The sequence below is a fragment of the Muscardinus avellanarius genome (genome assembly GCF_963383645.1).
Source record: "Muscardinus avellanarius genome assembly, chromosome: 9".
Classification (NCBI taxonomy): domain Eukaryota; kingdom Metazoa; phylum Chordata; class Mammalia; order Rodentia; family Gliridae; genus Muscardinus; species Muscardinus avellanarius.
Genome location: NC_137795.1, coordinates 71,363,555 through 71,373,542, shown reverse-complemented (window position 1 = coordinate 71,373,542; position 9,988 = coordinate 71,363,555). Strand labels below are relative to the sequence as shown.

The 9,988-nt window shown below is 35.9% G+C and overlaps 1 pseudogene across 1 annotated transcript in view; it reads left to right on the top strand.

Annotated features, from left to right (window-relative positions):
- Positions 1-263: 263 nt before the first annotated feature.
- Positions 264-9,988, top strand: part of LOC308266814 (neugrin-like) — a 39,615-nt pseudogene continuing 29,890 nt past the window's right edge. Inside the window, exon 1 of the transcript in view lies at positions 264-402. The product of the transcript in view is annotated as a neugrin-like (transcript). The remainder of the gene's footprint in view (positions 403-9,988) is intronic.

Here is a 9,988-nt window from a genome sequence, read left to right as displayed (position 1 = left end):
ATCTACTCTCTTCTCCAAAACTTTTTTCTTACTGTACCCCCTTGTGTTATATTCAAATTATTTTATATCTTCATACCTAAGTACTCTACTAACTACAATAATCATACTACTTGACCTTTTTATTTCAACCAACTACTACATTATTATACTGAAATTCTTACTCAACTTAATCAATTCTTCTTCTTTACCTGACTCCTATACCCATCACCTCAGCTTCTCTCCCTTTATCCGACCCTCATCATTGAAAAAAGCACTGCTTACCCATGCACAAACCTGCTTACACCTCTAATTTTCTACTGCTAAAATTGGATCAGACAGATTACCCACAGAATCACATGCAAAAAGATGTCAAGACATCAGATAACAAACTCGAGTACTCTGAAAATATGAGAACTAGGAAAAGTGAGGATATAAGGGAAATCATAAATACTGACCAAGAAGAAATGCAAGAAGAAAAATTCTGGATCCTGATCTTCAATATAATGGAAGGCCTTACAGCACGTGTACAGAAAATGAAAGACGAAATGGAGATATTAAGAAAGAATCAGAAAAAAGTCTAGAATGAAAGGAGTCAATAAATGAAGATAGCAATAGAAAGAAATTCTGGAAGATTAGATGAAATTAAAAACAGAATATCACTGTTAGAAGATAGCTAATTCAAAATCAAAAGCACAGTCAACAGCATACAGAAGTCATTAGAGCCACAAAACATAAGCATCCAACAACAATGATGCCGCATCCCTAGGGCTCTGACCAGCAGAGCCTAGGGAAGAAACACACGAACGCCGACTCTGTTGATGAAGCTCCTTCCTCTTTAATGCTCTCTCAATGCCCTCTCAGGTAAAAACAACATCAGTCTTCTATCCTCTCCCTCATCACTCCACCAACCCTCCTCCGTGGCACTCTACGTCTCTGCTGCAGCACACACCGGTCACAGTGGTGGCTTTGTGAACATGTCCGTCCCAGCTCGGAGCCCGGAGCAGTCCGCCAAGGAACTGCTCTTCCTGTCCACCAACCCTCTCTCTCTCCTTCTCCTTCTCCTTCCCCTTCGCTAGGGCATGCGCGCTTTTTAACCTTCTCCTGGGCGGGCAGGTGGTAGCACGAGGCGCTGCGTCACTAATCATCAGTAAGGCGCCTGATAGGGCTCACTGCGCAGGCTCAGGGCACCGCCAGCCTCGTGAGCCTCGTGACTTGGCTGCAAGCCCAGGCGCCATCTTGAGTCCACGCTGGCAACAAGCCTGGGTGCCACCTTGGTCCTGCCGAGTGGGCCCCGACACAATGAGACAACATGAAATGTCCTAACACAGATAAAAGACACTGAAGAAGGGATAGAAGTACAAACCAAGGATATTCATAGTCTCTTCAGAGAAAGAATTTCAGAGAATTTTTCAAAGATTGGAAGATACTTGGACATACACACACATGTGCAGCACATACAGAACACCATTAAGGCAAAACAAAGAAGGACCTCCACATGTCATAAAATAATCAAAATGACCAAAATACTAGCTAAGGAAAGAATCTTTAAAAAATGAGAACAAAAGAAAGGATGACATACAGGGACAAAACAATAAAAATAACCCCAGATTTTACAACCTTTCATGAATGGCAAGAGAGATTGGTATGATGTAATCTAGACCCTGGGAAAAAAAACAACTTCCAACCAAAACTTCTATAACCAGCAAGGTTATTATACAAAAATGATGGAGGAAAAAAAAAGTGTTTTAAGATAAGCAGAATCTCAAAAAATTTGTGAATATAAAGCCAACACTAAAAAAAAAAACCAAAGAAAAACTGAAAGAAACTATAAAGAAGAATAAAGGAAGAAAATTTCAGAACCAGAGAAAAGATGAAGTTGATAAGCTAAGCAGAGCAACTAAGCAAAGAAGAAATAATATTCTACCAAACAATAGATAGAACTAAAACTGGCAGGAAACACAAACCCTATTTCAATAATAACACTGAAATTCAAAGGTCTTAACTCACCAATTAGAAGATATAAACTGGCAATGTGGAAAAAAAAACATAATCCAAATATATGCTGCTTGAAAAAAACTCACCTTACAATCAGTGACATTCACAGAGTGAAAATGAAAAGTTGGAAAAGATATATCATGCAAATGGAGACCAAAAACAGGCAGGGGTAGCAACGCTGATATCCAACAAAACAGACTTTAAGCTAAAACACATCAGAAGAGACAAAGCAGTGCACTTCCTTTTATTATTAAAAGGAACAATTCACCAAGAAGATATAACAATAGTAAATGTTTATGCCCCAAATGTGAGTGCACTCACATTTGTAAAACAAATACTTCAGGACATCAGATCTCAAGTAGACCCAAATACAATAATAGTGGGAGACTTCAAAACATATATCACACAACTAGATTAATCTTCAAGGTAAAAGATGAATAAAGACTCTCAGAATAAAGAAAAATATAAACCAAATGGACCTAATAGACATACAGAATATTTCAACCCGGAACAGCATAATACACATTTTTCTCAGCAGCCCATGGAACCTTGTCCAAAATAGATCACACCCTGGGCCACAAAGCAAGCCCCAGAAAATTCAAAAGATATAATATAATTCCCTGTATCTTTTCAGACTACAATGGAATGAAAGTAGAAATCAAGTCAGGTGTGTTGATACACATCTAAAATTCCATTAATTGGGAGGCTGAGACAGGAAGATTATAGATTTTAGGATAGTTTCAGCAATTTATTGAGAAGGAAAAAAAGAAAAAATGTTTTTTCTGGATATATATACTGATTGCAAAATGTCTCTGGATTTAATCCTAAGTAAAAAAAAAAAAGAAAATAAATAAAAGAGCTAAGAGAAAAGATATACAAGTTGAAATGAAGGAAGAAAGAATTTATCTACAAAACAAGAGATTGATTAAAGAAATCAATCCTGGAGTAGGGCACAGTGTCACATACCTATAGTCATAGTTACTTGGGGAAATAAAGTAGAAGGATCACAAATTTGAGGCTAGACTCAGCAACTTAGCAAGACCCTGTGTTTCAGTTATCATTCTCACTGCAGTAATCCAAAACATCTGACCAACACAACTTATAGGAAGGGAGATTTGTATGGTCACCATTTGAGGGATTTGGTCCATGTCAATCCAAGATAATTATGCATTTGCAGCACACAAGTCATAATGTGAGGAGAAGAGGGAGAGCTCAGAAATCTGCTTTCCCAACTTCGAGTCCTGAAGCAAGAGAAAGAAAGCACGGTGAAGAGGGACCATATATACATCCTAAGGCCACCCCTCCAGGGACCTCTTTTTAGCAAACAAGCCTGCCTTCAGTGTGGCTGCCTTTTCTATGTGAAGTCTGTGAAGACATCTTAAATACAATTCATAGCACCTTGTCTGAAAACAATGTTTAAAACAGAAAATATAATTAAGTTGCTTTCAGAGAGCCACTGGGTTTATTTTTCAGTACTGCAAAAAAGAAAAAAAAATGCTTGAAAGATGACAAAAGAATCCTTTCAAAATTCTTAATTGAAATATAATGTAATTAATTTTTAATATATACTTTTTATATATGTATTGATTTTTATAGCTACTGAAATAGACAAGTGGATCCTTATTTTTTATAACATAGAAGTTTCTTAACAATTAAAAATAGCAAAAATAAAGATTCAGAAAAATTATATTGGATATTAGAAATGCTCAGATGAAAATGAAAATGGTTATGAGTGTCAGAGTAATATTAATTTAAAATCTTAAGAACATAAATAAATACCTTTCCAAATTTAAATTGTTAAAGCACAGTAAGGTGCCTCATGCCTGTTATTTCAGTTCTTGGGAGGCTGAAATAGGAGGATGACAGTTTAGAGGCCAGAGCACAGTTAGAAAAACCCTGTTTCAAATTTTAAAAATATGATGGGCTGGGGGTGTGGCTTAGAGTTAAGTGCCTCCTCTGAGTTTCAATCCCAAGTGCTCCCCCCCACACTCATAATCTAAATATAGATATTTGTATGTTATTGTATGACAAAAACCATTTTTAAATGAGTAAAATATTCTGTAGTCCTTTTCCTTAGAGGTCCGGCATGTGTTCTAAACCTACTGGAAATGTGTTTAAGAACAATTGAATAGTCCTGTTTTGTTCATGAAAATAATGAAAAGCATTGTATTTTATCATCAGTTTCTGTTTCTCCAGACCTTTACCTTTAGTCTCTAAATGTGTTCAGATCTTAGAACTCCAAGCATAACTTCTTCTTCACCTCCCTGTGAATATTTGGATATCTGGCCTCTCAACTCTTCCTCCCACTCACACCTGGGTGGTTTTTCTTCCGCTATCACTCAGTATTTCAAGTTATCATTACAGTGTTTTAACATACTAGACCTATTTGTACTTTACATTCAAAATGTCTGAAACTTACTATGTCCTACTCATATAAGTTCAGAATCGCAGAGCTTATCTGCCTTTTTATTCTGTCTTGTTTTTTTTCACTCAATAAGTTGTTAACTTCTATAAGATTTATCTCTAGTATGATTTTAGCTTCTGTCTCATCTTTTTATTTTTTCAGGACTATTCACTAGCTCCGATTTATGTAGTGACTTTTTATATTAACTTCTTCCTCTCCTGGCTCTATTCCTTCAATCTAACCAACATTTTATCATCAAATTAATCTTTCTAAATTATTCTTTATATCACAGCTTGTACCTGTCTCATCTTCCCCAGTGAATAAATTCTAAACTTCTAATCAGGTAATTGTAACTATTTAGGTTCATTACTGTACATTTCTAGAATTTAGCAAGGCAATAATAAATATTTCTGTCAATTTTATGTAGCTTCTGTATTCCACATATTCTATCCCCTGTCAATTCTACCTTGCTGTGGATTCTACAGAGCTTCTCTTAATTGGTAACACACTTGATACATTTCCTTTATTCATCTGTCTTGTAACTTCCTAATGTAAAATATTGTGGTGATAACTACAAACTTTGTAAAAAAAAATAAGAAGAGAAGCTTAAAAATTGAATAGCTCCCCAGAGTAGTCAAGTGTGATTTGAACTATTGTCTGGTGGGAATGTGTGAAAATGTAAAGAAGGGAAATGGATGAACCAGACATTTGAATTCCTCTTTTACTCTCATAGTGATTCTAAAATTATACTCTGTAAGCTTTTTCTTTACACAATTTTCTTTTCAAAGATCTATATTTGAGTACTCAGTGCTATTTTATAAGTGATCTCTTTCTTTTCCACATGCTTTCTCATACCTAAGATTTTTTCTTTTGATTAGCCAGTATCCTTGCCTCTTCTTTCTAGCACTTGATTGTGTCCTAGTACTTAGGGCCTAGGATGTTTCTTAACACTAACTTAATTTTTAATACTCAAGTTTGAAGTAAAGAAATGCAAAATTTTATCTAATACAAACTGGTACATAGTAGAACCAAGTGTTTAACATTCCTGTTAAACACTTTTTAAATATAATTTAACAGCAAGATAGAGAATAATGCAATAGCTTTTGTACATATCAAAGTCAGGTAAGGCTATGGCAGAGAATCTTACAACATGTAATTTTAGACTCTTTCTAAACTCTAGTAAACAATGGAGAATATTTAGTATAGAGACATGAAGTGGATTTGATACAACAAAGAAAAGAAAAAAGAGAGCAGATATAAGAGAGTAGATATGTATGAAGGCAGAAACTTGTTAAAGGGGCGGGGAAGACAGTAAACAAATAAGCACACAAAAAATGACAAAAAACAAAGCAACAACAACAACAACACCAAAAAATTAATACAACCCTAGAAATATATGAATACTAAGCATACTTGGCCCCTGCAGTCCTCCTGAGTATGCACAAATTTTTTTAGCCATTTAAGTTTCATATTCTATAATAGGTTTTCTTTAGCATGTTCCAAGAACTCTCATTTGTTCTGTAACCTATAGTAATGATGTTAGTTTACAGCCCTGCTGTCACAACCCTAAGGCTCTGACCAGCAGAGCCTAGGGAAGAAACACACGAACGCCGACTTGCTGATGAAGCTACTTCCTCTTTAATGCTTCCCCTTCAATGCGCACAGCAGGCAAATATATATCAATCTCATAACCCCTCCCTCATCACTCCACCAACCCCAAGCTTCCCACAGCTAGGGCATGCACATTTCTAACCTTGTCATAGGCCGGCTGGTGGTAGCACGAGGTGTTGCATCACTGATCATCCGTAGGGCGCCTGATAGGGCTCACTGCGCAGGCTCAGGGCACCGCCAGCCTCGTGAACCTCTGACTTGGCAACCTGCCTAGGCGCCATCTTGAGCCACCGCCCCATCCCGGTCTAGCCGAGTGGGCCCCAACACCCTGCTCCTTGGTCTTCTTTAATGATTGGGACCCTGGCCTAATATCTCTCTCTGTTTAGGTACCAAGTGCCACCAGCATTTTCTCACTGAAAGCCTGTGACTCTGAGCTCTCAAAAAGGGCCTGCCTCTTAGATTCTCTTAGTCGATGCAGGTGGCCAGGATTTATTGTTAAACACAGGTCTTTATGCTTTCTACCAATGCTGAGCCCATGGCTCTCCTCTCCTGCTTATGTGGTGGGTGCTGCTAGTGCCAGACCCAGTGTATATGTAAAATTCTGGGTTCTTCGCATCTCATGCTAGATTGGTCTGACTTCTCTCTTGTCACCACAATTGGGTGCTCTGTGGTGATCTCTGTAGACCCTACTAAGCCTCTGAGCCCTAAGGATTGTAAGGCTTTTTTTTCCCTCTGATTGGCTCTGTAGGCTGCCTGCTATTCAATACCTCTTCTGAGTCTGACAGCAGACTCCAGCCCCACCTTCATCTGGGTGAATCACAAAGTCTCAGACCCTGTGCATCTAGTGCATGTTGTGCAAGTTCCTGCAACTGAACTGGGTGGTCTTTCATGGGGATGGCTGGTTCATTTACAGTGTTGTTGGGTACTGCTCTGGTTTTCTGTAGGATATGGTGAGCTTGGCTGCTACTGCTGCAAGTTGTTGCCAGGGTCCTCAAAGAAGGAGCTGACTGCTTATAATTCTGATAAGCTGCAGCCACTTATTTTATTTCAAGTCATTGTTATTCTTTTCTTCTTTTTATTTGCTGAAGGTCTTTTAGTATAGTCGAAGTAAATATAATCTTGTGTGAAAAAGTTAATACCATAATAAAAAAAACAGGGCCAGAAGAAAAAAAAAATGATGACAGGAAAGTAGATATAAGTGAGATGAAAGAAAAAAAACTATGATAACATGAGACAAAAACAATCCCTGACCTAAAGAAATGTTCTCATATGGCTTCAAGTTTATTTAGAGGAGATAAAGTATTAAAATAAGCTAACAATGCTCACCACTAGATACTTGAAGTAATTGAGGATAGAAGATGGACATGACATGGCTTTAGTTGTATGTAATATCAGAGAAGAAAAGAGAATCAATTACTTTCTTTATGTTTCCTTTTTGTTGATGGTACAAACTCATGGTTTAAAAAATCTCCTCATGGTGGGAGAGGCTTATAGACATCCATTAGCCAATCATTATTTTATAATACTAAAAACTTATCAAGAATTCTTTCCTGTAAGAAGTGCTTAGATGGTGTTTATAAGCAGAATTTTAAACAGATTATTTCAGCTTAAATATTGCTAAAATTCAGTTTAGTTATTATAAAAAACTTTGATTCTTTTTTAATGGAAAGGACTTCTGCATCTTCAATGTGATTTCTATTTGTTCACTAAATTTTCTTTAAGGTAACAAGTGCCCCTCTTAAAGAAAAGAAGAATAAAACAAAACAAAAAAAAATCACAGAGAATTAAAGATTAGGAGTAATGCAAGTGTTTTTCCTGTTGGCTTTACCTGAAACTAGGTACATATTTATTGGATTACAATGGCTCTGTAGACATTTGATTGTCAATGGAAAAATAATGGCTGCAGTGTGGTGTCTAAGATCTGTGACCACTAATAGTCAGTGTGTTCTTTATGTGATGTTTGGTGCTGGTTGCTGAAAATAATTGAATAATACTATACCTCAAGAATATTTATTTATTTTATTATTATTAATTTTTCGTGGTACTGGGGTTCCAGGAAGCCCTTCAACCTCCAGGCTACACTCCCAGACCTATTTTATATTTTTATTTGGAAACAGGGTCTCCTAAGCCAGTGCGCGCGTCTGGCTTTGAGCCTGCACGATCATCTTGTCTCTGCCTCCCAAGTGCGGGGATTACAAGCATGCGCCACCACGCCTGGCCTCAAGAATATTTATTTAGGGAGAAATAAATCAATAATTATGATGCAATGTGACAAATACTATACAACTGTTCTGGAGCTTTATTTGCAAAAAGAATTTGCTCATTAAAAAAATAAAAGGATCCTGCCTTTTGCAATAACATATATAAACTTGGAGAACTTTTATAGAAAAGAAGTATGGTTATAAGAGGCAGGGAGGTAGAAAGAATGGAGGGTTTTTGGTCAAATGGTACAAAGTTACAGATTCTTAGATAAATAACTTAATAGATCTAATGATCTTGATGTTTATAGTTAATAATACTGTGCTTTATCAGATGTTTTTATTACTCACACACATATACATACACACATAAGAGTTAACTATAAACATTTCAACAAGTATATATGCATATATCACAGTTTCCATTTTCCTGAAAATAACATAATGTTGTTTTTCTTTATTACTGAACAGAATTTCATTGTGTATATATCATTTAATTTTTAATCCATTTATCTGTGTGAAATTCCAGTGGATCCAGGAAGGTAGTCTAGGGGAGAAGTTGTGTGTCAAGGGAATTAATAAAGAAAACACTTCTAGTGACATTATGTACATATGTAAGAATACTAATGCCAATCTCAATATCTTGAATAGGGAGGAGAGGGAGTGGAGAGGGAGCCAGGGAAAGCCCACCAAGTTCTCTATGCCTGTATGTCACTATCATTTTGAGCTGCACTATAATGTGAGACTATAATGTACCAATAAAAGTATAAAAAATTGTTATACATCTTAAGTATGTAAACTTTTTATTTTTAGAAAACAATGTTGTTTGATATGGTAAAAAGGAATGCAAATCACCAGTGTCTGCTAAAGTGTGCTGAAAAGTTTCAATTAATTAAATCTACTGAATAGAGACCAATTCAAGTATCAAGTCATCATTTGATGTTAGTGATAATAAGCAAGCCTCTCACTTTTTCATTGTAAATGAAGTAAATCTGCACTTATTTGTATAATTACTTAATATTAAATTTAAAAGTTTAAAAAGTAAAAATTATATGTAATAATAGTGTGCTTTTAAGAACATTTTCAGCCCCTTTTATTTTTTTTTAATTTTGAAACAGGGTCTTTCTCAGAGTTAAGTGTTTCCCTAAATTGGAAAGGCTGGTGTCAAATCTTTGATAGTTCTATTGTAGCCTCATAAGTACTAGAATTATAGGTATGCACCCCCATGTCCTACTGAAAATAATTCCATTTTCATATTAATATGCTAACTTTCTGAAACATTGTTTGCGTCCACCATGATTCCAAACTGACCAAAAGAGATGAACTACAGAATTAGATCATTAAGAGTAAGAAAAGAAGAAAAGAGAAATATGCATGCTTAAAGATAACTTTCTATTAGGAGGAAGGCCTGCTTAGTATAAAGAAGAAATCAGAATTAGTGGAAAAATCTCAAGAAAAGTTTGCATGTCTCCATTACACCAACTAAGACCATCTAAACTGTTGGATATTCCTGGAGTTCTTAACTGTATTTGTTTTAAATACTGGGGATTCTAGGGGAACTCTAAGCTACATCCACAACCTTATTTTATTTTTATTGAAAACAAATTCTTCCCAAGTTGCTGAGGCTGACTTTAAACCTGTACTAGTCTCCTATCTCAGTCTTCCAAGTATTGGGATTGTATGCATGTTCTTTCACACCAAGATTAACTTTATTGTTAATACATTGTATTTAATAAAACTGGAACAATCTCAGAAACAATACTCAGATCATTCAATTCTGCCTCATTTTCTTTAAAGAATT